The following is a 26453-nucleotide window of genomic DNA, read 5'->3' on the forward strand; positions in this document are numbered from 1 at the left end:
ACATTAATTCTTTGGCAAAGTGTCTGAGAAGTTTGTCCAATATACATAGCAGACGGACACTGTTGGCACATGATGGCATAAATTATATTTCTGGATAAACATATCTTGATCTTGTAACTGACATGGTTAGGTCCAATGATGGTGTCAGCAGAGTAAATATGTGGACAAAGTTGGCAATGGGGTTTGTTGCAAGGGAAAGTTCCAGGGTTGGTATTGGTGTGGTATGTCCTGTGGTTGTTGGTAAGAATCATCCTGAGGTTAGGAGAATATAGAGTACTCTCTGAGGGTATGTCTACACTACAGAGTTAGTTCGAACTAACGGATGTTAGTTCGAACTAACTTTCATAGGCGCTACACTAACGCTCTGCTAGTTCGAACTTAATTCGAACTAGCGGAGCGCTTAGTTCGAACTAGGAAAACCTCATTTTATGAGGATTAAGCCTAGTTCGAACTAGCTAGTTCTAATTAAGGGGTGTGTAGCCCCTTAATTCGAATTAGTGGGAGGCTAGCCCTCCCCAGCTTTCCCTGGTGGCCACTCTGGCCAACACCAGGGAAACTCTATTGCCTCCCTCCCGGCCCCGGACCCCTTAAAGGGGCATGGGCTGGCTACGGTGCCCGTGCCAGGTGCAAGCCTGCCAGCACCCAGCCAGCAGGCCCTGCACCTAGCACGGCTCGAGCCAGCCACCCGATGCCCCCCAGCCCTCCCCCTCTTCCCGGGACCAGGCTGGCGGCTCCCGGAAGCTTGCCCGGGACTGCAAGAGGCGGGCACCCGCCTGGGCTAGTGCGGACATCGTGGACCTCATCCACAATCTCCGCACTAGACACACGAAAGTGGCCGTCTAGGGCAGGAGAGCTGCCAGCCTGGCCACCCAGGAGCAGGTGTGCATGAAAATCAAGGGGGGCCCCCCGACCCTGAGCCCTGAGCTTACAATGGCTGTCCTGGGTCAGACCAAAGGTCCATCTATCCCAGTAGCCTGTCTGCCGACAGCGGCCAACCCTAGGGACCTTGGAGGGGATGGACTGAAGACAGTGACCAAGCCATTTGTCTCGTGCCATCCCTCTCCAGCCTTCCACAAACCTTGGGCAGGGACACCACTCCTACCCCCTGGCTAATAGCACTCCATAGACCCAACCTCCATCACTTGATCTCACGTCCCTTTAAACTTTGTTCCAGTTCGAGCCTTCACAGCCTCCTGCAGCAAGGAGTTCCACGGGTTGACTCTTTGCTTTGTGAAGAACAACTTTCTGTTACTAGTTTGAAGCCTGCTACCCATTCCTTTCCTTTGGTGTCCTCTAGTCCTTCTTTATGGGAACTAATGAAGAACTTTTCTGTATGCACCCTCTCCACCCAACTCCTGCTTTTAGAGACCTCTATCCTGTCCCCCCTCTGTCTCCTCTTTTCTAAGTCCCAGTCTCTTTAACCTCTCTTCATATGGGACCTGTTCCTAACCCCTGATCATTGTAGTTGCCCTTCCCTCTCCCAGCCTCTCTCTTCCCGTCTCCCACCTCCTTTTCCCAGTCTCCCCCAGTTTTGTTCAATAAAGACAGATTCCATTTTTGAACACAATTGTCCTTTATTTTGTACATCAAGAAAAGGGTCTAGGGAAGGGTAAGTGGAAGGAGGTGAGGGAGGAATGGGGTTCGAGCCGCCGATGGAGAGGACTGGGCTGGCTCTGCGGGCTTCTGGGTGTGGAATCTCTCCTGCAGCCCCCCAATTGCCTCCTCTCCCCAGATGGCAGCCTGTGGCAAGTGCTGCCGGACTGATGGCCGAGTGCTGTGATGTGCCCAGTGTGGGTACTCCGGGCACTCCAAGCCAGGACTGCTTTGCAAGCGGGGCACCCCTGAGAACTGTCTGTCCGGGGTGGGGGTCGGGTTCCTTTAAACGCAGCCCTCAGCTAGCCTAAGACAGCATCTCCACGCTCTAAGTCCTCCTCTGATGCCCTGCCGGCACTGCTTACGGCCATCCTTAAGCCTGGTTCAGGGTCCACTTAATGTGGACATGCTAGTTCGAATTAGCAAAATGCTAATTCGAACTAGTTTTTAGTTCTAGACGCGTTAGTTCGAATTAGCTTAGTTCGAATTAACTAATTCGAACTAAGTTAGTTCGAATTAGCACTGTAGTGTAGACATACCCTTAGGGTCCTGCCTACTTTTAATATGTTCTGCCTAATACTGTTTTCCCTTCATATTAAAAATAGACAAACTTATCTTGACATTTTATCCTGTCATCCCACTACACTCAGTTTCTTGGGTACCTTGTAACAAATGAATAAAGTGAGCCTTATATATAATTATAGATTATGGACACTTTGCTATATTTGGATGAAAAGTACAATGTACATATACATTACCAAATATATTAGTTCTTTAATTCTAGCACATCTCTTCTTCCTTCCCAGATCTTAAACACAATTTCCATGTATTAAGTAATCAACTGAACAATTCTTACATATAATCTGTGGTACTATATGATACATTGTACACTAAACATATACTATGCAGTATGATAGTATACCAAACTGGGTGGGGTTGCAACTTCTTTGGAGGATACGGACATAATTCAAAAGGACCTTAGCAAGTTAGAGAAATGGTCAGAGGTAAACAGGATGAAGTTTAATAAAGAGAAATGCAAAGTGCTCCACTTAGGAAGGAACAATCAGTTCCATACATACAAGATGGGAAGCGACTGTCTAGGAAGGAGCATGGCGGAAAGGGATCTAGGGTTCATAGTGGACTACAAGTTGAATATGAATCAACAGTGTGATGCTGTTGCAAAAAAAGAAAATATGATTCTAGGTTGTATCAACAGGTGTGTTGTAAGCAAAACTCATGAAGTCATTCTGCGACTCTACTCTGCACTAGTTAGGCCTCAGCTGGAGTACTGTGTCCAGTTCTGGGTGCCACATTTCAAGAAAGATGTGGAGAAATTGGAAAGGGTACAGAGAAAAGCGACAAGAATGATTAAAGGTCTAGAGAACATGACCTATGAAGCCAGGCTTCATGAACTGGGCTTGTTTAGTTTGGAAAAAAGAAGATTAAGGGGGGACATGATAGCGGTTTTCAAATATCTAAAAGGGTGTCACAAGGAGGAAGGAGAAAATTTGTTCCTCTTGGTTTCTGAGGACAGGACAAGGAGTAATGGGCTTAAAGTGCAGCAAGGGAGGTTTAGATTGGACATTCGGAAAAAATTCCTAGCTGTCAGGGTGGTCAAATATTGGAATAAATTGCCAAGGGAGGTGGTGGAATCTCCCTCTCTGGAGATATTTAAGAACAGGTTAGATAGACATCTGTCAGGGATGGTGTAGACGGAGCTTGGTCCTGCCTTGAGGGCGGGGGGCTGGACTCGATGACCTCTCGAGGTCCCTTCCAGTCCTATGATTCTATGATTCTATGATGCTATGCAGTATGATAAATTTCCCACTTTACAACTTTACCTAGTCATAGTGATTATAACATAAGGTAGAAATACCTAAAGAAACTTATAGTTATGAATTTCAACATAAATGATCAGATCCATATGTTTTCCATGAGAATTTCTTCATGCTTGATGTTTAAAAAATCTTTTTAGTAGTCTAGATCCAGTGGAGCAGTGCTAATAATAATTAATTTGGCAGTGCAGTTTTATTCCCTTCTTGTGATGAAGCTTGCTATTGAACAACAGTGTCACTGCCATAAAAATTTTATATGCCATGTTGAACTTCATAGACTAGATATAGCAACATTTGCAGACAAGTAATTTTACCTGACGAATATGTATCTTGCATGTGAAACGGTGCACAACAGTAAAAGTGCCTTATTGCCAAAAGATATAACTGATGTGAGATGAATGATGCCATTGTGGCTATCACAGTTATGCTGTGAAGAAGGAACTCCTTGCAGGTTTTATTTCAAAAGGGTTTTTGATTAAAGTTAACTTTTATTAAACTTAAGATAATGATTTTAAATGTGGAGTGTACATTCTATGCCTTAACTACTTAAATAATCTCTTAAAACACTGGGAATTCATAATTAGTTATTTGGTTCCTGTTACTTCACTCCGGTATAAATGGTGGCTGGCAGTGATATTAGAAGTACAAACACTGCCATACTGGATCAGACCAGAGACACATCTACTCAAGTATCCTATCTTTGTTAGTGTCCAGGATCAAAAGGTTCAGAAGATAATTGAAGAAACACTATATTGGACATTTATAGAATAAGTTTTCTTTCTACCCTCCCACTAGTTAGAGATTAGCTTATGCTCTGGGACATGATGGCTTATATTCGTTATTGCGTACAATTTACATATTGTAGATCCAAAATAAATGCAACCTATAATGCAACGAATATGGAAATCATGTGTGTGCCCTTTAAACATGTACGGTTTACTCCATCACTAGTCTGAAATCACTGTATAGCAATTACTATGTAATTAAATGATCAAGAGTTACAATATAAGTGAAGAGTACTTATATAATATTTATGCCCCATTATTTCCTGTGTAACCAGATTCTCCAATATAGAAAAGTGAACTGCTATTGTCATTAGTGATTGTAGTTTAGCTCCCTAGGATTATAACCTAGACAATTTTTTTATTTATAATATTTATTACCCTTATTTCCTTTGTTCATTACTCCTTTATTCAGTAAAACACTGGAGCAATTTTGCATTTTTATGTTTGAAACCCCCTTCCCCCATCCCCACAAAATTTCCTTCTAGCTTCCAAGTATTTTAGGAAGAGTTTCATTGCAATTCATTCCAAAATGAAAGTAATTTAGTGCTGCTTGATAATAAGAGATCATCTGGCTTCAGCAAGGCTTGCATGATGGAGTTTAATAAAACATTTGATGGAATCTTGATTAGATCACACAATGCTTGGTATTTGGGAAACATCAAGTGTGATTTGGGCTTTTATATCATTCTAACCCTAGTGTCCCCTGTGCTGAATGAAATAATCAGCTTAAATGCATGTACACTAATGATGTGTTTGTCATGAAAACTCAGTACACAATTCCTTCATCAATGTCACCAGGAAGTACAATTGATTTAATTCACTGCTAGTTACTAAATATTTTTGTGATGGGATGCTTTTAAGAGCCCAGATACATTTGAAAAACCCTTTTATGTATAATTTCTATAAACCATGAGTTCTTTGCAGGGTTTTGCCCTTAATACATTTGTTATTCTTTGTTTTATGTTTCAGAGAGGAGATAAAGAATACAAAATTAGCTTTAATAATAAAAGGCCTGTGTACTTAAAAAAAAGGTATATGCTCCTAATTATTGTGGCCAGCAGCCCTCTACCTCATCAGTCAGTAGCCATGCATTCTATTATGACAGTACTGTACATGTATTATTATGATATGATGAAATATTAATTCTGACTAAGTGTATTTCTCATCTAGTCAGAGGTACCCTTGAAACCCCTGGTAGTAAAATAAGGCCATTTTGAAAATTTGCCTGATGTCAAATTCTTTAAACAAATGTTATGTTAATAAATGTCATCATCTGAGGTGGATGAAAACTTTCTGACTGAATATTTTTCCATTGTAAAAGTTCATTTAGTCAAAATCTCAAATTCCTGCAGAATATTTTGGTTTTAATGAGATTCATTAAAAAAAGTGACATGAAGACTTTCAATGATATGACAATGTTCTATTTGACTTGATTAGAATGGAATATTTTTATTTCTCTTTTCAGAAGTACTTCTTTCAACACTTATTATTTAAATTATATTATAAATCATAATATAATAAAATCAAAATAAGAAGAAACAGTTTGTTTTTACTGGAAAACAAAAAACAAACAAATATTTTGATTAACCCAAATCAAAACGTTTTAAAAAAGTTTAACTCTCAGGAAATTTCAATAACTGACATTTTCATTCCAGTTTGGACCAAAAAATAATTTAAAATATCAGAATTTCCTGAAGAATGGAATGTTTGACTTTTGTCCTGCTCTAATTATAGTTTATTTCTATTCCCTTTAGATGATAGAGTTAAATGATTGTAGTGATTTGTTTCTTTCCTAATAGGTATAGTTCCATATATTTTATATCTCATAGAACTGAAAAGGACCTTGAGAGATCATCAAGTCTAGTCCTCTACCCTCACAGGAGGACCAAGTATCCATCCCTGAAAGTTTTGCCCCAAGTCCGTAAATGATCCCCTTGAGGACTGAACTCACAACTCTGGGTTTAGCAGGCCAATCTTCAAATCACTGAGCTATCCCTCAATATAACCTGGTCTTTAATATACCGTATTTTACCTTCTCAATATTTAGGGAGGGGGGGTTCATCTTAAAAATACAATGAACTGATTGTTTCATTCAGCATCTTATCCCATTGGGTTCTTTGGATCCCAATAAAATATTTTATAGAGCTCATTCATAAGTTAACAAAAAACAAAGTCAGAGTAAAACAGAGTTGATAGTCTCAGAAAATAATATTTTCTACAGAAAGAATCTGAATTCCATTTAAGCTTAGTAAGCACAAACCTACACTCTGCCATATTGTCTTAAAGTCTTTTTCAGCAGTTCATAGTCTTCAGGTAGGTCTACACTAGCCCCCTAGTTCGAACTAGGAAGGCTAATGTAGGCATTTGAAGTTGCATATGAAGCCCGGGATTTAAATATCCCAAGCTTTATTTGCATCTTCCCGTCCGGGCGCCATTTTTAAATCCCCTTAGTCCGAACTAACTGCCTGCGGCTACACGCGGCAGTCAAACATTAACTCGAACTAAGTCCTTAGTTCGAGTTAACTGTTACATCTCATTCAAATCCCATACCCAACCCTTAAAACAATAAAGCCTAACAAAACTACCTAAACTTTACCCTACTTACAGAAAATGAAGAATGGTATCTTGGAGAGAGAGAGACATACTTGTCTCTCTCTGTAGCTGCAGAGAACACACCCAGAGAGACAAAAGGAGAAAGGAAAAAAACCAAATTCCTTTGTCCCAGTTTGAAAGTCCCACCTACATTCCTACTGGTTACTTCACCTGGCTAGGTGTAGTTAACCCCTTAATTCCCAGGCTGCTGGCTAACCTTCATAATCATGACATGCCCCCCAAATCACAGACGGTGCTGGAGAGCCTGTGGCCACACTGGCTGTGATTTCTTCCTGGAGGTGTGAGATAAAACATAGTAAATACATTTATGCACACTTGACTAGACTATTGAATACATGAATGTTTGACTGCCGCGTGTAGCCGTGGGCAGTTAGTTCGGACTAAGGGGATTTAAAAATGGTGCCCGGACGGGAAGATGCAAATAAAGCTCGGGATATTTAAATCCCAGGCTTTATTTGCAACTTCGAATGCCTACATTAGCCTCCCTAGTTCAAACTAGGGGGCTAGTATAGACATACCCTTCCTGATTTTAGCCCTAAATGTTTCAGGCTCTGTAACCTCTTGTTTGGTTCATTGGCAGCTTGTTTGTTTAAACAGGGAGTGATTGGTAAAAGATCTTTTTTTCCTCCCTATGACAGTGTCTTGACTGTGGAGTTTACTTTCTTGTAGTTTGGAAAAATATGGACTTGTGGACTTTTTGAGAATATTTGAAGACCTCTTTTCACAATACTTTTCTATGTCGGGAGATTAAGAGTTGGGGAAAATCAATGAGTCTCAGGCAGCTGTTCTCAAACTGTAGGTCAGGATTCCAAAGTGGGTACAACCATAGTTTAATGATGTTGTAGGGCTGGCTTATACTTGCAGAGGTCTGGGGCCAAAGACCAAGGACATCAGCCCTAGGCAGTTGGACACAGGTTACATCCCACTGGCTTGGGCTTGAAGCTTTTGGCTTTGCCTCCCTCCCAACACACACACCTGGGTCAGTGAGGCTTAGGTAGTCTCAGGCTTTGGTCCTCCCTCCTGGAGTTGAGTAGTAATTTTTGTTATAAGAGAGGGGTCACAGAGTAATGACATTTGAGAACCCCTAGTGTAAGGAAGATGCGTATTATTTATTTAGTGAAAAAAATTCATGGGGTTTGTAGAAAACATTTCTGATGGGAGAGAATTTTGTATGTGTTTACACTTGAGTGTGTGAAATATGATGTTAAATATATGAAATATCTTATACATTAAACCCAGGTAGGAGCTAATGCATAGAAACAGTTTCATAAACCTTCATTTTTTATGTAACGTGTTTTAGGTCTTATTCCCTGTATTCTGATAATTCTGTCAGGTCTCCTCATACTCTGTGGAGGTGGTCCAGTAACATAGAACTCCTCTTTTCCAGCTACTAGGAAGCAGCAATTATATTTAAGTTTCAGGATGGGTTTTCAGAGCTAAGTATGGGTATGTCTACACTACCACCCTAGTTCGAACTAGGGTGGTAATGTAGGCAACCAGAGTTGCAAATGAAGCCCGGGATTTTAATTTCCTGGGCTTCATTTGCATCTCGCCGGGCGCCGTCATTTTTAAATGTCCGCTAGTGCAGACTCCGTGCCGTGCGGCTACACACGGCACGGACTAGGTAGTTCGGACTAGGCTTCCTAATCCAAACTACCGTTACTCCTCATGAACGAACTACCTAGTCCGTGCCACGTGTAGCCGCACGGCACGGAGTCCGCACTAGCGGACATTTAAAAATGGCGGCGCCCGGCAAGATGCAAATGAAGCCCAGGAAATTCAAGTCCCGGGCTTCATTTGCAACTCCGGTTGCCTACATTACCACCCTAGTTCGAACTAGGGTGGTAGTATAGACAAACCCTATCATTTTTGACTAGTGCCTTCCCAATTCAAAGTGCTGAATGTTGTTATTTAAAAGGTATGAACTCCTGCACTGAAAACTCTTCTGCACAGCCACCTTAACTTTGGTAGGACAATGTGATGAGGAATGTATTATATCATCAGAATGTTGTAGTGGGAAGATTGACCTAAGGAGTAGAATCAAACCCTTCTTGTCATTACAGCACTGGCTGCCATTGAACAGTCAGCTTCTACCATGCAAGGATAATTTACTTTATCAAAAACGGGAAATACTGCAAATGCTTCAGTAAAATAAAATACATTGGAAAGGTAATTATTGAGGATCTGGGATCTTTCCATTGACTTCAGTAAGATTGTATCTAGCCTTCATGACAATTCCTGTATATCTGCTAAACTGAACTTCAAGTATTACGATTCTGTTTGTATTGAAACTCTATCAGACCTCCAGCTGAACCATTGAACCAGGAGTAATACAAATACATATATTGAAAAGAGGCTGTGTTAATATACTTTGTAAAATGTAAAAGAGAGCGGCTGTGTCTACATTGGCACCCTTTTCCGGATAAGGGATGCTAATGAGACACATCCCAATTGCAAATCCGCGGGGGATTTAAATATCCCCCGCGGCATTTGCATTTACATGGCTGCCGCTTTTTTCCGGCTTGGGGATTAGCCGGAGAAAAGCGCCAGTCTACACGTGATTCTCCGGAAAATAAGCCCTTTTCCGAAGGATCTCTTATTCCTACTTTCAAAATGTAGGCACAGCCAGCATGTTTGTCCATTTTTAGATTTATGATGGTGTGTACAATACTTTCTGGAAAGCATCCAGCACTGCTGAACTGCAATACTAATATGCATCTCCATTATTGTTTTGAGAATATATTTATATTTTAAGTTACTTTTTTACATGACAGTAAGAACCTGTTCTTGCTGTGAAATACCATAAAGTACCAAAGGATTTATTTTTCTTATATCCCTAGTGCTATAACGTTGTATAGAAAAAAAAGTTGAATTATTTTTGCCGTGATTGTTGTTCATAATTTGAGAACCCCAGTAGTATTGGAAATTAGCCTTGTGTGTATGTTTGGCTCCCATCACCACAATAATGTGCATCAGCTCAAGACTCTGATCTTACAATATGTCAATAGTGTGAGGTTCAGTGCATAGCTGCATTATCTCAGGAACAAAGACAGGTTCTTGCTTCACCCTTACTTTTTAGGGAAGAAAACTGCACCAGGCCCTTTCCTAGTACATCTTACTTTCCTTGCCTTATTGGCATAGATTCACTGGCCAATTAATTGGGAAGGACATAAAGCTCCACCTATTCCTCACCCCTCCCACTGCCATATCTGTATTCTTTCCTCTTTCCTTTCCTCCAAATAAGTGAGTTGTATCTCACTAAAGTTTATGCCCTAAAAAATCTGTTAGTCTTTAAAGTGGCACTGGACTTTTTTTTTTTTAATCAAAGAAGCAGTTTATCTCTTCACCTTAAGAAAATGGAGATGGAACTTAATTGGCTGATTGATATCCATTGCCACTGACTTTTCAATTTTCAAATGTTATTATGAAGAACTTCTTCTTTAGAGTCCAAACTAAGGGTATGTCTACACTGCAACACTATTTTGAAATAAATAGTTCTATTCCGAAATAACTTAGTCCATGTCTATACAGCAGGCAGTTATTTCAAAATAGTGTTGGCTTCTTACTCTGACTCCTGTAACCCTCATCATATGAGGAGTAAGGGAAGTCAAAGGAATAGTGCTCTATTTTGAAATAAGTCCTATGTAGATGCTCCCTATTTCAAAATAAGCTATTTTGAAATAAGATACGCAACTGGTATAGTTTAATTTGCGTCGCTTATTTCAAGTTAAGCCCTCCAGTGAAGATGCACCCTAAGGGTGTGTCTAGACTACCTAGTTTTGTCGACAAAAGTGGACTTTTGTCGACAAAACAATACCAGCGTCTACACTACTGCGGAGTTCTGTCGACATAACGTCGACAGAACTCCGCGGTTTTGTCGACGCTGGTATACCTCATTTTACGAGGCAAAACACCTTCTGTCGACAGACTTCTGTCGACAGAAGGTGTTATTGCCTGTAACGTTGCGTCCGGACTACGGAGTTCTGTCGACAAAGCGGCTTGCTTTGTCGACAGAACTCCATGTGTCTGGACGCAAATTGTCGACGGAAGTTTTGTCGACAGTATCTGTCGACAAAACTTCCGTCGACAAAACGCGGTAGTCTAGACGTACCCTAATTGTTGGATGTATGTGAGTTCAGAGGTCCCACAGTCTGAGGTCCCAGGTTACCCACTCTTTACCCCATATTTTACAGTGAATACAACTATCTCAACAGAGTCTTTTAAGAGTATCTGCAGCCTGATTCTGTTTTTACACTTGTTTTACACCATTCTAACCTAGTTAACATCAATGGCATGTCTCCTAATTTGTGTCTAGATATGTGAGAACAGAAGCAGACGTATAGAATTAATTCTAATTGATCATAATAAAGAAGCACTTTCAGCATGGATGTGTAATGTTCATTTATAAAAATAAATAATTTTACTACATTGAATGGGTAACTCGTATCTGATCCAATTTCTCAGCTTATTTCTGAGCTGTCTTTCTTCTGCCCTAGTTGTGTCTTTTCTGATGTCCTCAGATCCTTTTCAGATTTCTTAGCTGTAGAAGGGGTTAGATCCTACTATAAAGGAAAAAGCAGAATGTGAATCTCTCTTCTAGCACTTGCAGACTGCAGACTCACACAAAAGCCTCAAAACATATTCAAATAACAATAGCTATGAGGATTTGAGCTCACAGTAGGTGACACAGGCCATGTCTACACTAGGAAACTATTAAGTCAAATTTACTCATTTCGAAATAACTCCCAATTTAACAAATTCAAACTAGCGTGCTCACACTATGGGGAAGTCTCAAAATTAGTCCAAAGAGGGCTCTATTAATGTGGATGCACTCTCTCAGACTTAGAGTCCCAGGAACCACTAAGGAGTAGTTAGTTCAAATTACTCTGGGGAGTAATTATTTTCAAATAGTGGCACCGGAGTGTCCTCACTACCGTTACTTTTTGGAATTGGCATTAGTCCTGATGAAAAGCAGGAGTACAGATTTAAAATTCCGGGCTTGGTAGTGTGGACATTCTGTTTATAAATTCAACCTTGGGGATGTTATTTTGAAATAAAATCCTAGTGTAAACCAGGGCATAGAGAAACGTAAAGACCAGATTGAGATTCTTTTGTAGATACAACACTATATGAACATAAGAATGTCCATACAAGGTCACAGCAATGGGCTACGCAACCTAGCATCCTGTTCTCCAACAGTGGCTAGTACGAGGTACTTCAGAGGAAATGAACAGAACGGGACAATAACTGAGCAATCCATCACTTGTTACCCAGTCTTAGCTTCTGGCAGCCAGAGGCATAGGCATGCAATTGCATTCCCGACCATCTTGGCTAATACAGGCAGTCCCCGGGTTACATGGATCTGACTTACATCGGATCCCTACTTACAAACGGGGTGAGGCAACCCCGCACTAGCTGCTTCCCCCCAGCAGACTAGGGAGACGCGAAGCTAGCGCCCCCCCCCCCTCCCAGCAGACCAGGGAGACGCGGAGCGGCTTTTCTCAGCAGACACCTCAGCTTGAGAATAAAAGACTGAGGGAAGTGAGGTGTGGGAGAATAAAACTGAGCTCTTGAGGAATGTTTGGCTAGAGTTTCCCCTACAATATGTACCAGTTCCGACTTACATACAAATTCAACTTAAGAACAAACCTATAGTCCCTATCTTGTACGTAACCCGGGGACTGCCTGTAGTTACTGATAGACCTAACCTCCATTAACTTATCTAAGTCTTTTTTAACCCACTTATACTTCTGGCCTTCACGACATCCCTTAACAATGAGTTCCACAGGTTAACTGTCCCTTTGAAGAAATTCTTCCTTTTGTTTATTTTAAACTTTCTGCTTATCAATGTCATCAAGGGACTACTAGTACTTGTGTGGTATGGAGGGTTACATCACACTTCCTTGATCATTTACTCTATGCTTTCATGATTTGATAGACTTCTATCATATCTCTCCCTTAGTTATCTCTTTTCCAAGATGAACAGTTCTTTTTAATCTCTCCTGATATGGAAGCTGTTCCGTCCCCCTAACAGTTTTTCTGCCCTTCCCCAATTCTAATATATCTTTTTCGATCTCTGCATCATCTCATTCAAAGAGGTGGATTGTGCCCACAAAAGCTCATAATAGTATATACATATAGACTTATACACACATTATTTAGTCTCTAGGGGTACATCTACACTGCATGCTTATTTCAAAATAAACTATTCCAGAATAGTTATTCCAAAATAGCTTATTTCAAAATAGCACATCTACATTTCAGGGAAGCCTCAAAATTAGTCCAAGGCAGGCTTCGCTAATGCAGATGTGCTATGTTGATTTAGACCCCCAGGAGGGAAGGGATAACTTAGAATGGCCCTGGTAAGGGGCTATTCTGAATAGCATCAGTTGGAACATTTACAAATGTCTTATTTCAAAATAGCTATTTCAGAATAAACATTATTCCTCGCAGAATGAGGTTTACAGATTTCGCAATAAGCCATCCATTATTTTGACATTATTTTGAAATAACGGAATGGCTGTGCAGATGCTGGCATTGCTATTTTGAAATAATGCTAGTTATCTCGAAATAACGGTGCAGTGTAGACGCATCCTAAAGTGCTACCGGACTACTCGGGGTTTTTTTTAATTGTTTTTAAAGTTACAAACTAACTTGGCTACCACGCTGAGGCTTTTTCAGATGGAATGACCAGAACCACATACAGTATTCAAGACATCGATGTACCATGGATTTAAATAGTGTCATTATGATATTTTCCATCTTATCCCTTTCCTTATTGGTTCCTAACATTCTGTAAAAATCAGATTGATTCTTCCCACAAAACATTGTGTTCATCCATGTGTCAGGTAATTCTCTTCCATACTAGAGTTTTAATCAGTTTGCATGGTACCCCAATTAGGAATGTGAGCCTGTAATTGTTAGGATCACCTCTGGGGTCTTTTCACCAATCATACTGAAAGTAACACCATTTGTCTTTTATAGCTAACTTCAGTTCATAAACTGTTCTTGGTGCAACTTAAATAAAATTTTGCCAATAGCTCTTCTTCATTATTTTAAACTTCCCTCTTTTGGAGGAAGAGCCTGATAATAGGCCTGCTAATTCTAAGAGTTCTTAGCAACTTGGCAATTATAGTAATTTCCATTGGGGTTTTGAGGTGAAAACACAGGGCTGTTTATGTGTTTGCAATCTGGTATGTGTCAGAGGCATGTTGTTTACATTCATACACGCAAGAACTTTGTATTTGAGCAATGCAGAGGTATGAGAAAGGACAATATTATACCACCACTAGGGCTTTTGTGTATTCACTCTAATTTGTCCAGTTATACACATGCTCATCATAAGAGACCTAAAGCAGCGAGGAGTCCTGTGGCACCTTATAGACTAACTGAAGTGTAGGAGCATAAGCTTTCGTGGGCAAAGACCCACTTAGTCAGATGCTTCCCTGAAGTGCAGATAAGAGACCTAGTTACTCAATTTTACAATAATTCCCAAAAATCAGGCATGGATTTGCTATGGCTCTTGTCTGCTGACTATTTCTTTTTTAAAGTAAAACTACCTATTTGCCGAAATTTTTCAAAAGATGTTCTCAGATGGTTTTCCTTATTGAAATTCTGTTCAGGGACTTTTACCACATCCATCCCCATGATCTTAGAGTAGCATTTAGTACCTTCTCTGCTATACATTTCAATGCAGTAATTCATTGTCTCAGCTGAAAGAATATTTTAGCACATTAACTACTTATATGTCATAGATTGAACAGATATCGTTATTCCCCAAGGGCATAGATGATATATGATATGGAAATAATATATCTTAACTAAGTGAAACTTCCAAAATAAATTACAATGGCCAATCAAATTAGTATGAAGATGTTCTAATGGCACCTTATTGTAAAAGCAATCTTAATATTAAAGTCTTTTTTCCCCAGGGCTGAAAAATGATCCTGTTTCAACCATTATTTTTTTCATCCTTAGTATCAGATTCATAGAGTATTTCTTTCCTTTATAATGAGTTATAAGAAACACAAAGGGCCATATCCTGGCTGCATGGCATGGTTCTGGATTAATAACATCCCTATCACATGACGGGAATGATCATCAGTTGGCTGCAGTTCAGAGCAGGTAAAAGGTTTAAAATATTGTCAAAATGTTTTGCTTCTTACAGAAATGTTGTTTGCCTCCATGGCCCTTACAGAAGGTGATGATGCATATCTATCATTGGGAAAGGTGGTTCTCTGCAGAGTAAGTGCTACATCAAAAAGAGAGATGCAAGGGTATGTCTACACTACCACCCTAGTTCGAACTATCTAGCCCGTGCCGCGTGTAGCCGCACGGCACGGGGTTCGAACAAGCCGGCATTTAAAAATGGCACCGGCCGACTTATGCAAATAAAGCCTGGGAAATTCAAATCCCGGGCTTCATTTGCAAGTGCGGTATGCCTACATTACCCCGCTAGTTCGAACTAGCGGGGTAGTGTAGACATACCCTAAGAGAGTATCTTTTCTGGCTTCCTATGTCAAACTCAGACTTAAACACCATGGCTTCTTTTTTTGCCTTGGACTGCACGACAAGTTCATTAACAATGCATCTGGTTGCCTTCAAGACAGATTTCATCCATATGACAGGTTCACCATGCTACTTGGATAGAATCACAATGCTGGCACAGCAGCAATGGCAGTATGAATGAAACAGTACAGTTAGACAGAAGTTGGTTGGAAAACTTGGAAGTCTTTGTCCTTTGAAGCATTACCCCCAGCTCCGCAACTGAAATGAAGCCACCATATATCTCAATATTGGGTACAGTGCCTAGTAAATAATTGAGACAAAGCAGAACTCAAATAGTTTGGAGGCCTATCTGTGTGTAAGTGCTTTCTTTTTTGAAAACTGTGATTCTGTTTATTATACCATAGAAGTGGGAGATAGTTATCTTCAAGTTCAGGTTGTACTTGAATATGGAGCTGTATGTTCACACATACAGTGTGTGACAACTGTGTGTGTACTGTACTGGCAGCTGAAAAGGGATCTGTGGATTGATGTCTTAAAATAAAATGCACCAAATGTTTATTTAATGTAAATGGTACAGATCTGAAGTTAAGAGAACCACACCATATTCAGAGGCATAGTGATGGTGTTATGCACCCAAGGACAAAAGCAAAATTTGCGCCCCTCCCCCCTCATCCCTCCCACCGTGGGGCGGGGCCCTGAACCTGGTGCACAGCTGAGCCCAACCCTGGGATGATGGGAGTGGGAGTGGAGGAGCTTGTATGCATCTTCCCCCATCCCTTCCGGTTTGGGGCTGTGCCCCCGCACACACTAACCTACCAGTGGAGTTGGAAGAGGGTTGGGCTGGGGGCTGAGAAATGGGGAGGAGGCTCCGAAGGCTCCAGCCACCGGTGGCAGGTGGAAGAGGAGCAGGCAAGCCGAGGGACTAAATTGGTGCCCCCCTAGCGTGGAGTCCGGGGGCAACTGCCTCCTCCGCCACCCCCTCCCTCGCTACGCACTGACTATTTTACACTTGATGGGCATCTGTTGAGATTTTATGGATTATTTCATAGGTTCCTCATGCTAACTGAAGTCATGTTTTTAAGAGCAATGTTGGACACTAAGTTAAACTCAAGATTTCTAAATAATAGGACAGCACATATTTTACTAAAAAGCTAACGTCCTTGTCTTAAACACTTATTTTTACCCTTTCTAAATCAGAGCTTATCACCATTCTATATCTGTCTCTGAAATGAAAAGGCTGATATTTTGTTCCACTGAATCCCACTATAAACATCATCTTATTTTTAGATGCATTTCAGTCCCTAAAGTGCTCACTTCGTATCATATCCATAATGTGTTTGTTTTAGAAGCATTCACTACTTAACAAAATACAAATAATTTAGTTTTGCTGGGTAGTCAAGAACACTTGAAGTGAAAAATTCACTTAAAAACAGTGGACATGCTTCATTAAGTTCATTAAAATATCACCTCCAATGTGTAAATTGAAAGGTCCAACAAAGGCTATTCTCCATTTGCTCCTATTTTCCCATCTCCAATAGTTACCATAGATCTCATTTTAAATATATTTGACACAAAATCTTTTCCTTCTTGCTGTTCCATCTCTGATTTCCAAAAGACAGTTTAGCAAACACCCCATTTTTCAATTTTAACAAGAAGATATGATGGTGGGGTGCAGTATGCAGCTTTCTCTTTAAATTTGAATTGTTTGTTCTGTGTTAAACTATCGCATCCAAAAAGAGTGAGCTTTTCTCCTGTGATGCTACCATTCTCAGACCAAAACGGGGGAAGTATTACTTTTTGGTTTTCTTTGGTGGGGTCATTTGTAGGAGCACAAGAAGCATGAATACAGTGACCACAAACAGAGTTGCAAGTAAGCAGTCTTGTTTGTATTATAAGTGATCAATTACACAATTAGAATCATAGTATCCATAGGATTGGAAGGGACAGCTAGTGAGAGATCATCTAGTCCAGTTCCCTGCACTCATGGCAAGACTAAGTATTAATATAGACCGTCCCTGTTTGTCTAACTTGCTCTTAAAAATCTCTGATGATGAAGATTCCACACCTTCCTTAGGCAATTTATGCTAGTACAGGGGTGGGCTAGAGGTGAGCTCACTTCACCGTCCAGGTATGAGAGGATTGCACAGAATACAAGCATTTTTCCCCTCACTCTCTTAGCATCTGGGAAATGGGATGAAAAGCTAGCCACATCCCAGAGTGCACGGGTGCTGCCCCCCGCCTCGCACTCGAAAAAGCGCCCTTGACCCAAAGATCTTATAGAGTTGGGAAGCTCTCTGAACAGGTGGACATCAATAGAGGGGTGGTTCCTACTGGGATTTGCCCAATGATATCTTAACTTGGGGTCTTCCCACCATATCCTTGTGAGCAAACCCTTTTGTTCCTGTTGTGATGACCACTTGTAATACCTTATGCATATGCATGAGGATTCCAAACATCCTTTTCTTTGTCTGAACTTCCACACTCTATACATTTTGGGATGCCCTGCTTTTCATGGGTCATTCTCTTTGTTACCATTTTCTTAGTAACATCATATTAACTTATCCATAAACTTGTTCCTATAGTAACCTGAGGTCAGAGCAGAATTTTCTGTAATGTTATAATCAGATTCCTTGCACTATCAAGGTTAGATTGCTGTCTTTTATATAGAACATCACCTATTGGCACATTCTGTACAGCAATTTTGTAATCTTACTGGCATCAAACCATTCCTAGGTCACCCACTTATTCAAGCCTTCTTAAGCTTGAGACCTTTGTGACTAAGCTGAAATATCTTAGGCATTAATCAGTAACACTTGCATTACTGCCTTACCTTAGTTAGATACCTTACACTCTCATTATTCCTAAATAACTTCCCAATTTTATATGCCTATCATCCTATCCTACAGATACCTACAACTTAAATTAAATTAAATTGATTACATATGGAATAATATAAGCATTTGCCACAACAGTAGATAACACAATTAAATGATAAACGAATGAATTGGCTACAGGTATGAAGCTTTAATTGGCATGAGATGGGAATGGCCATATAATTTAAAAGTCATAAGTCAGACTTCAGAAGTCAGACCTTCACATCACATCACTCCATTCCCATGTATTTTACAAATGTTATTTAAGAACACAAATAAGAGTATCAATATTTTTAACCCCTACATGTTAAAAAGTAGGATTTTAGTGTCATGAATCTGCCAGTACAAAGCTCAATAAAGAGAGATTTTTGAACCCACAGAATATTCCTTAAGATAGCTTTTCTATGCTTGAAAAAGTCATGATTTAAAAAGTGAGATTTTTCTAGGCCTAGAGGACTAGGTACAAGAAGTGTCTGACACATTGGAAAACTGGGAATCTTCCCCTTATTGTGTCATAGCTCTTATGGTTTCAGTCCTGCATGTTGTAAGATATCAAATATTCAACCTGGCTACGTCTACACTGGCACCCTTTTCCGGAAATGCTTAAAACAGAACAGTTTTCTGTTATAAGTATTTCTGGAAAAAGCGTGTCTACATTGGCAGGATGCTTTTCCGGAAAAGCGTCCGTGGCCAATGTAGACGCGCTTTTCCGCAAAAAAGCCCCGATCGTCATTTTCGCGATCGGGGCTTTTTTGCAGAAAAGACTACTGTGCTGTCTACACTGGCCCTTTTCCGGAACAGTTTTTCCGGAAAAAGACTTTTGCCCGAACGGGAGCAGCATAGTTTTTCTGGAAAAACACTGACAATTTTGCAGTAGATCGTCATTGCTTTTCCGGAAAAGCAAGCGGCCAGCGTAGACAGCTGGCAAGTTATTCCAGAAAAGCGGCTGCTTTTCCGGAATAAGTGGCCCAGTGTAGACACAGCCCCTGTGTATGAGGCAAGACTGAAGGTTGCTGGTACTGGCCCAGAGAACAGGGTAATTTTGAGAGAATTTCCACATTGACATCGACCTAGAAGCAAGGAGATGCAGACACCATAATGTTTTAAAATATAGTGACCATCACTTTATTTAAAACTTTTACCTCACTGGGAAAACAATCCCAAACTACCCAGTATCATGGTTCTACTCTTGCTCTCAGGTGGCACTACTGGAAACTAAACCTCATGATAGTCATGAAGGCCACATTGCCTCTTTCCCCCTTAGGCCGTGTCCAGACTCAGGGTTTTTTTCGGGAAAAGTAGCCTTTTCCCGAAAAAACTTCCCCTGCATCCAGACTCAAGCCGCGTTCTTTCGAAATTATTTCGAAAGAACGCGGCTTTTCTTTCGATGGCGGTAAACCTCAATTTACGAGGAAGAACGCCTTCTTTCGAAAGTTCCTCTTTCGAAAGAAGGCGTTCTTCAATGTAAAGAGGCCGTCTTCGAAAGAGAGCATCCAGACTCGCTGGGTGCTCTCTTTCGAAAAAGCGGATTTCTCTTTCGAAAGATCCGCCTGCAGTCTAGACGCGATCTTTCGAAAGAGGCTCTTTCGAAAGATGCTTTCGAAAGAGCCTCTTTCGAAAGAAGCCTGCAGTCTAGACATAGCCTTAGTGTTGTCCAGGAACCCTGAGTGGGATGTCCAGCCTACCCCTGTCCTCCACACCAAAAAGGAAGAGATGAGATGAGCCACAAGCTGCATGAGACATAGGCAAAATCACTCATCAGGAAGTGCCATGCTCAGGAGCAATGTCCAGGCAGCCCAATGATTTACAAAAACCTTATTAAGATAGTCTAAGCACCCAGTCACCATGGAATTTCACTAAGGAGTGACAATTTTCACAAACATCCAAACCAGATCTCCTGGATGAAAGGTTGAAGGGGAAAATTCCATACACATCGGTTTGCGAATTTTTCCACGCTGGAAAAATTCCATGCAGACCCCCAAAGTGACAATCTGCCTACCACCTCAGCAACTAGATCAATAGTGTCCAAACTTTTTCATGCCACAATCCCTTTCAGGCTCACTTCTGTTACTGTGACCCCTGGCTAGGCCTCAAGATTGAATGTGAATCCACCCTGACACGACTCCCACAGGTGAAGAAGTACAGATGCTAGCTGTGCCAAAAGATGAATTTGGAAAATCAATGGAAGGTATTTGTTGGGTAGTGTTCTGTCTTCTTATTTGATTCAGACCTTGCCAAGTCTCATCCGCAATATGCAGAGCTCAGAGACCACCATCAAATCTGATCAGTGGGCAGTCATCAGGGACGTGGGATACTGGCTATCTTTGGCCACTGCTGCATGTGAGATCCTCTCTTTGGCTGTAAAGTTTAGCTGCACATTGACCAAGGCCCATTCAATATTGGTTCAGAAGGGCCCATGACCAACGTGATAAATCAAAGCTGAGTATATGCACAGTCAGGTCTGTTTGTGACACTGGCTTTGAAATCATCACCAGACCATTCTTCAGGCCACATCAACATTGCAGACGTATCTGAGCACAGCAAGTGGGCCTGCAAATGACAAAACACGGACTCTTGTGAGGTCAAAGAGATCTGTGCGTAATGGTAGGTTCTGGTTTGCCCTGACCTTCTCAACTGTACTGGCTTTAGCAGCCTCAAGGCAGATGAGAAGAGGAGTAAGCTTGCTCGACACAAGAGAACCAGGGTAAAGGTCTGGGTCACATGGTTCCAATTACAGTACTCCTGGTTGAATCTAGTTGAGTCATCCTGTTCGCTGTGAAATTAATGGAGCCAGATCAGAGCATGGAATTCTGCTGCAGAGTAAAAAGATGCACTACAAATTGCCAGAACTGCCTGCTGAAATGGGATGACATAGGGAAATCTGGAGGGGGAAAGGAGAGTAGTTGCCTGGTATAAGCCAGGCTCAGGAGAAGGCACTAATACTTGCTGCAGACAGTGGTAAGATGGGTGGAGGGTACATATTCATGCTGCACATGGCTAATTGACAAGCCCCAGATCTGGAGCCACTCATCCAGCCTGAAGAGTGCCTAGTGCTGATGGCCGCTGGGGCAGAAAGTGAGTATGGTGCAGCAGCAACATGTTCAAACCCTGTTCTTGTGAACCTTCCTGGAAGTTTTGATGCCTCTCTCCAAGCCCAGATGACAAAAAAGCTTATACCATGTGTGATGTGCATATGGCTGCTAGCAGCACAGATTACCAGTTAAGTTTGGCCCAACTGCCCCTCCATAAATTTTCAGCAATTTACAACCCCCTGTTGTTGTCTTTTGGGACCCACAGTTTAGGAGCCACTGAACTAGATGAAAGATGACAGGGGAGAGAGAACTGGGGCTGAAATAAAGAACTCACAGTGACTGCTCTGCCTAGGCAATAATATCAACCACCTTACACTCTGCTTCCCTTTAGTGATGGTAATCACCGAGTTGTGTATCACCCTGTCAGGTGACCAAGATGAAGGTGGCCTAGCCAATCAGCCAATCAGGTGGTCTGACCAGTCAGATAGCCTCCTGCAGGTCAGCTGCACTGATGAGGTTGCCCAAACACTAGTTCAATCACAGGCCCTGATTCTTGAAACAATCCCCACTATCCAATAGTAGCTCACAGGACTGCAGGCTGGGAAGCTGCTGCTTTATTTATCTGTATTGCAACTGAATGTCAAGGAAAAACTCTCACTAACAAAAGCAGGAAATAAGGGAGGAATAGAGCATGGCTTTGATCCATAATATTTGGTGTAACCCTTGATAATCATGACTGTCTGAACAAACCATAGAGTTTGGGACTCTCCCCACCCCATCCCTCACAGGATTTTGTTTTATCTAAATTAGTTTCAGCTATTCTTATTTTAAATGCTGAAACCAGAACAAAGCAGTCAGTGATGCTGTCAGCAGTCTTTCTGTCACCAGTGTGAACCATCTAGAGAGTGTGAAGAAGCAAGGTTATTCAGAATGCCTAGAAGCAAAAGGAAAATAAGGGCATAAATCCACTTTTTAAAACAGGAGCCCACATCATTTCACCACTGGGGTGCACATTTCTGAGGCGTGACTGGCTGCAGTTCTGCAGTGTAATATTCCATTGTTAACATAGTTGTTTATTTCCAAATGTAAACTCCACATTTGTACAGAATGTAAAAGATAGCACAGGGAGGTTAAAAAGCTGTTCTGCTGTAATAGGGTAATTTGTTTGTTGGCCATTAAATGAGAATGCTGGGATTTTAATTCCACTATTTGGTTTCCAGCATCTACTATAATTAATTTTCTCTTATTTTGTTGCTATAGAATCAAATGGAAACTAATGATGTGGAACCTAAAGTTGTCAAGACCGTGATGAGCTTCCTCTACATGGCAGGGAAGCTCCTGCTTCTGACAAAATGGCAGATGACTTGAGTGGATGACTTGATGGTGGGGTTCTTTGCCTGGTGGCTACGTTCTGCATGAGAGAGACCACCTAGGGCCTGCAGTTCTAAAGAAAAACAGCTTCAAATCCCTTGTGTTCTTTCCTCTGTGCTCCCTTTGCCAACTTCCTAACATGTTAATTGTCCTCAGAATTCAGTTTCTTCAACCGACTCCTTTTAAAGAGCTGCAAACCTGCAATCGATTTAGAAATATTTATTGCTACGAGCATGGTGACAATACAATAGAACTGTGAGAAAACCCCACTGACATGAATGTAGGGTTGGACAGTGTAAATGGTTTAGGTGAAAGTTGCCATTTGATAGAGGAGAATTCTGAGCCAGTGTAATTGACCGCCCGGGTGAATGCATGAGTCAGGGCTAAAAAGGCTCTTTGCCATTTCAATCGCTCTACCATTCTGCAAAATACATTATACGTCAAGAGCCAGTTTATCAAACAGCAGGAAAAATAAAAAAAAAATGAACTGTCGGTTTAGTGTTTTAAAAAAAAATCTCTTAAACCCTTAAACTCCCTAATTCAGTGGGTTTTCTCCCCAGTGTTGCTGCAGACATTACTGGGAAGGGCAGAAGGGTTGATGCCACTGCATGGCAGATCTTATGAACTAAAGCACAAAGGATTTCTTCAAGAGCAGACCTTCCCCACCCATGCTGCCCTCTTGTTCTCCTCCTTTCCCACCTACTTATATGCACTCTGTCCCTGCCTAGCTCCAAACATAGCTGCTTGTTGAGCAAGAAGTCCATTCCCGCAGGGCTCACATTGTAACTTTACCGTATATTCAGGGGCGTCTCTGTGACTTCGAGAAGTGGTTTTCAAACTTTTTTTCTCACAAACCTGTTGAAGAAAATTGTTGATTCCTGTAACCCAACATAGAGTGTGGGCTCCAGGGTGGAACTGGGAATGAGAGGTCTGGGATGAAGGAGGGGGCTCAGGGCTCAGGGCTCAGGGCTCAGGGCTCAGGGCTCAGGGCTCAGGCAGGGGGTTGGGGCATCAGGTTGGGTACAGTCTTACCTCTAGCAACTCACAGTCAGGAGAGCAGTGGGGATGCTGAGGCTGGCTTCCCGCCTGTTGTATGCCCCAGAAGCAACCAGTAGCAGGTCTGAGTCTTAGGCAGAGATACCCAAGCCACTCTACATGCTGCTCTCACACAAAGGCACTGTCCTCCACAGCTCCCATTTGCTAGGAACCAGCCAATGGAAGTGTGGTGCTCAGGGGGAGGGCAGTGTGTGGAGCTTCATGGCCCCCTGGCTGGATCCACTGCTGGCCACTTATGGGATGAAGTCTAATCTGTGGTGCCAGAACAGGCAGGAAGACTGCCTTCTCATCCCTACCAGTCACCTGGTCACCTCACAGTAAAACAACCCAGTGCCTGTGTGTGAGACCATGTTCCAGTAGTGGGACACGATCTGTACTTTGAATGCCAGTGGCTTAGAAAATCACAATTCCTTCCCTGTTCCCTCCTTACTCCGGTGTGGTGGGAAGAACGTAACTTCATCCTTTTTAATGCAGCAGTTTGCAGGACTGAGCAGCATAATAAAGGGGGAAAATTATTCCCCTCACCTCGCATGCACAACCAAGTAAGAGCTGCAGGCTACTCCACATTGTAGCCAAAAACTTTTGAATGTTTTTTTGCTACTGTTTTAGCCACAGAGCCAAATCCTTATCTAGGTCTGCAGGAGCAGCAGCAAGGAAACACTGTGATTGGTATAATGGGGTTTAGGGATTTTGAAAAAACAAGGGTAGAATCAAATCAAAGTGCAAAATTCAGATCTATATTTCAGGGCCTGTTCAAGCCCTTGTGATGTCACTCAATTGGGTTCCCTTGCTGCTAAGTCCAGGAATCAGTGTCAGTGACCAAATTACCCTGCCAGGTCAGCTGAGAGACGGTACTGGTGGTGCAAGGGCTGGTGAGCAGAAAATAAGGACTGGAGCGCATACAACTATCAGAATAGCCATACGGAGTCAAAACTAGCTCAGTATCCTGTCTCTCCCATTGCCCAATGGTGATTATTTCAGAGGGAATTAAAAGAACAGGGCAATTTAGAATGATGCAGACATTACCAACATTTCCACTGACGATGCTCTTAGAAGACATTTAAGGGTAAATTAGAGCTACATAACAGCACAAAACACTGAGAGCCAGGACTGATGGCTACAAACAAACTTTATGGGACTTCAGGAAACATGGCCACGCCCATAATAAGTGACCAACTAGTTAACTAAAATCGTGCCATACCACGTATGTTGCTGGACCAGAAAATGCCAGATTAGAGAGGTTCAACCTGTAGGTAACCTATCACTTGCCTTTGGCCACAGAGATCACATATCCAAGGTTGAAAGTAATGGGGTATGCAGCTAAATTCTGAGGAACAGTTCCCCTCAACCTAAACTGGTGCTGCCAAAAAAATTAGTGAGAACTCTCCCCTCCTCCATAGCTAGTGCAGTGAAAGCTTCCCATTCTTACTTCAGTCTGCTTTAAACACTGATATTATTGCACTGTGATTGCAAATGTTCCACTCACATGTATTGAAATACTGTCATATTACTCATATCATCAGACCAGTCAGCTTAACTTCTGTACCAGGAAAGATAATGGAGCAAATAATTAAGGAATTCATCTGCAAACATCTGGAAGATAATAAGGTGATAAGTAATAGCCAGCATGGATTTGTAAAGAACAAATCATGTCAAACCAATGTGATAGCTTTCTTTGTCAGGATAAGAAGTCTTGTGGATAATAGGGGAAGTGGTAGATGATGTGTACTTAGACGTTAGTAACACATTTGATAAAGTCTCACATGACCTTCTTATTAATAAACTACAGAAATACAACCTAGATGGTGCTTGGTCCTGCCATGAGGGCAGGAGAATGGACTTAATGATCTCTCGAGGTCCATTCCAGTTCTAATATTCTATGATTCTATGAACCTGTGAGTTTCTGGGATTATGACATTCGGGTGATCAGTTTTCCAACACTGTGCATACCTACTGCTAGTACAGAATATAGATTATTATACATTATTGTACTAGTGATAATCAGATTAGTCACTCCATTGGAAACTTCAGATTAACACACCAAACTATATTATTTTCTCTTGGGAAGCCACAAACTGTTCCCTGTAGCGTTCTATCTGGGAGAGAAGAAAGAGATTCAGTTATAACAAGGACAAATGCAAAGTACTCCACTTAGGAAGGAACAATCAGTTTCACACATATAGAATGGGAAGCCACTGTCTAGGAAAGAGTACTGCAGAAAGGTGTTTGAGGGTTATAGTGGACCATAAGCTAAATATGAGTCAACAGTGTGACACTGTTGCAAAAAAAGCAAACGTGATTCTGGGATGCATTAACAGGAGTGTTGTGAGCAAGAAACAAGAAGTCATTCTTCCGCTCTACTCTGCACTGATTAGGCCTCAATTGGAGAATTATGTCCGGTTCTTGGCAGCACATTTCAAGAAAGATGTGGAGAAATCGGAGAAAGTCCAGAGAAAAGCAACAAAAATGATTAAAGGTCTGGAAAACAGGACCTATGAGGGAAGACTGAAAAAAATAGCTTGTTTAGTTTAGAAAAGAGAAGACTGAAAAGGGACATGTTAGCAGTTTTCAAGAATCTAAAAGAGTGTTACAAGGAGGAGGGAGAAATACTGTTCACCTTCACCTCTGTTCATTGTCCTGTCATCAATGGGCTTAAACAGCAGCAAAGATGCTTTCGATTGGAAATTAGGAAGAACTTCCTAACTGTCAGAGTGGTTGAAGACTGGAATAAACTGCCTAGGGAGGTTGTAGAATTTTCATCACAGGAGATATTTAGGAGCAGGTTAG

This window comes from Pelodiscus sinensis, chromosome 2, assembly GCF_052426305.1.
Source record: "Pelodiscus sinensis isolate ZL-2025 chromosome 2, ASM5242630v1, whole genome shotgun sequence".
NCBI classification, from domain to species: Eukaryota; Metazoa; Chordata; order Testudines; family Trionychidae; genus Pelodiscus; species Pelodiscus sinensis.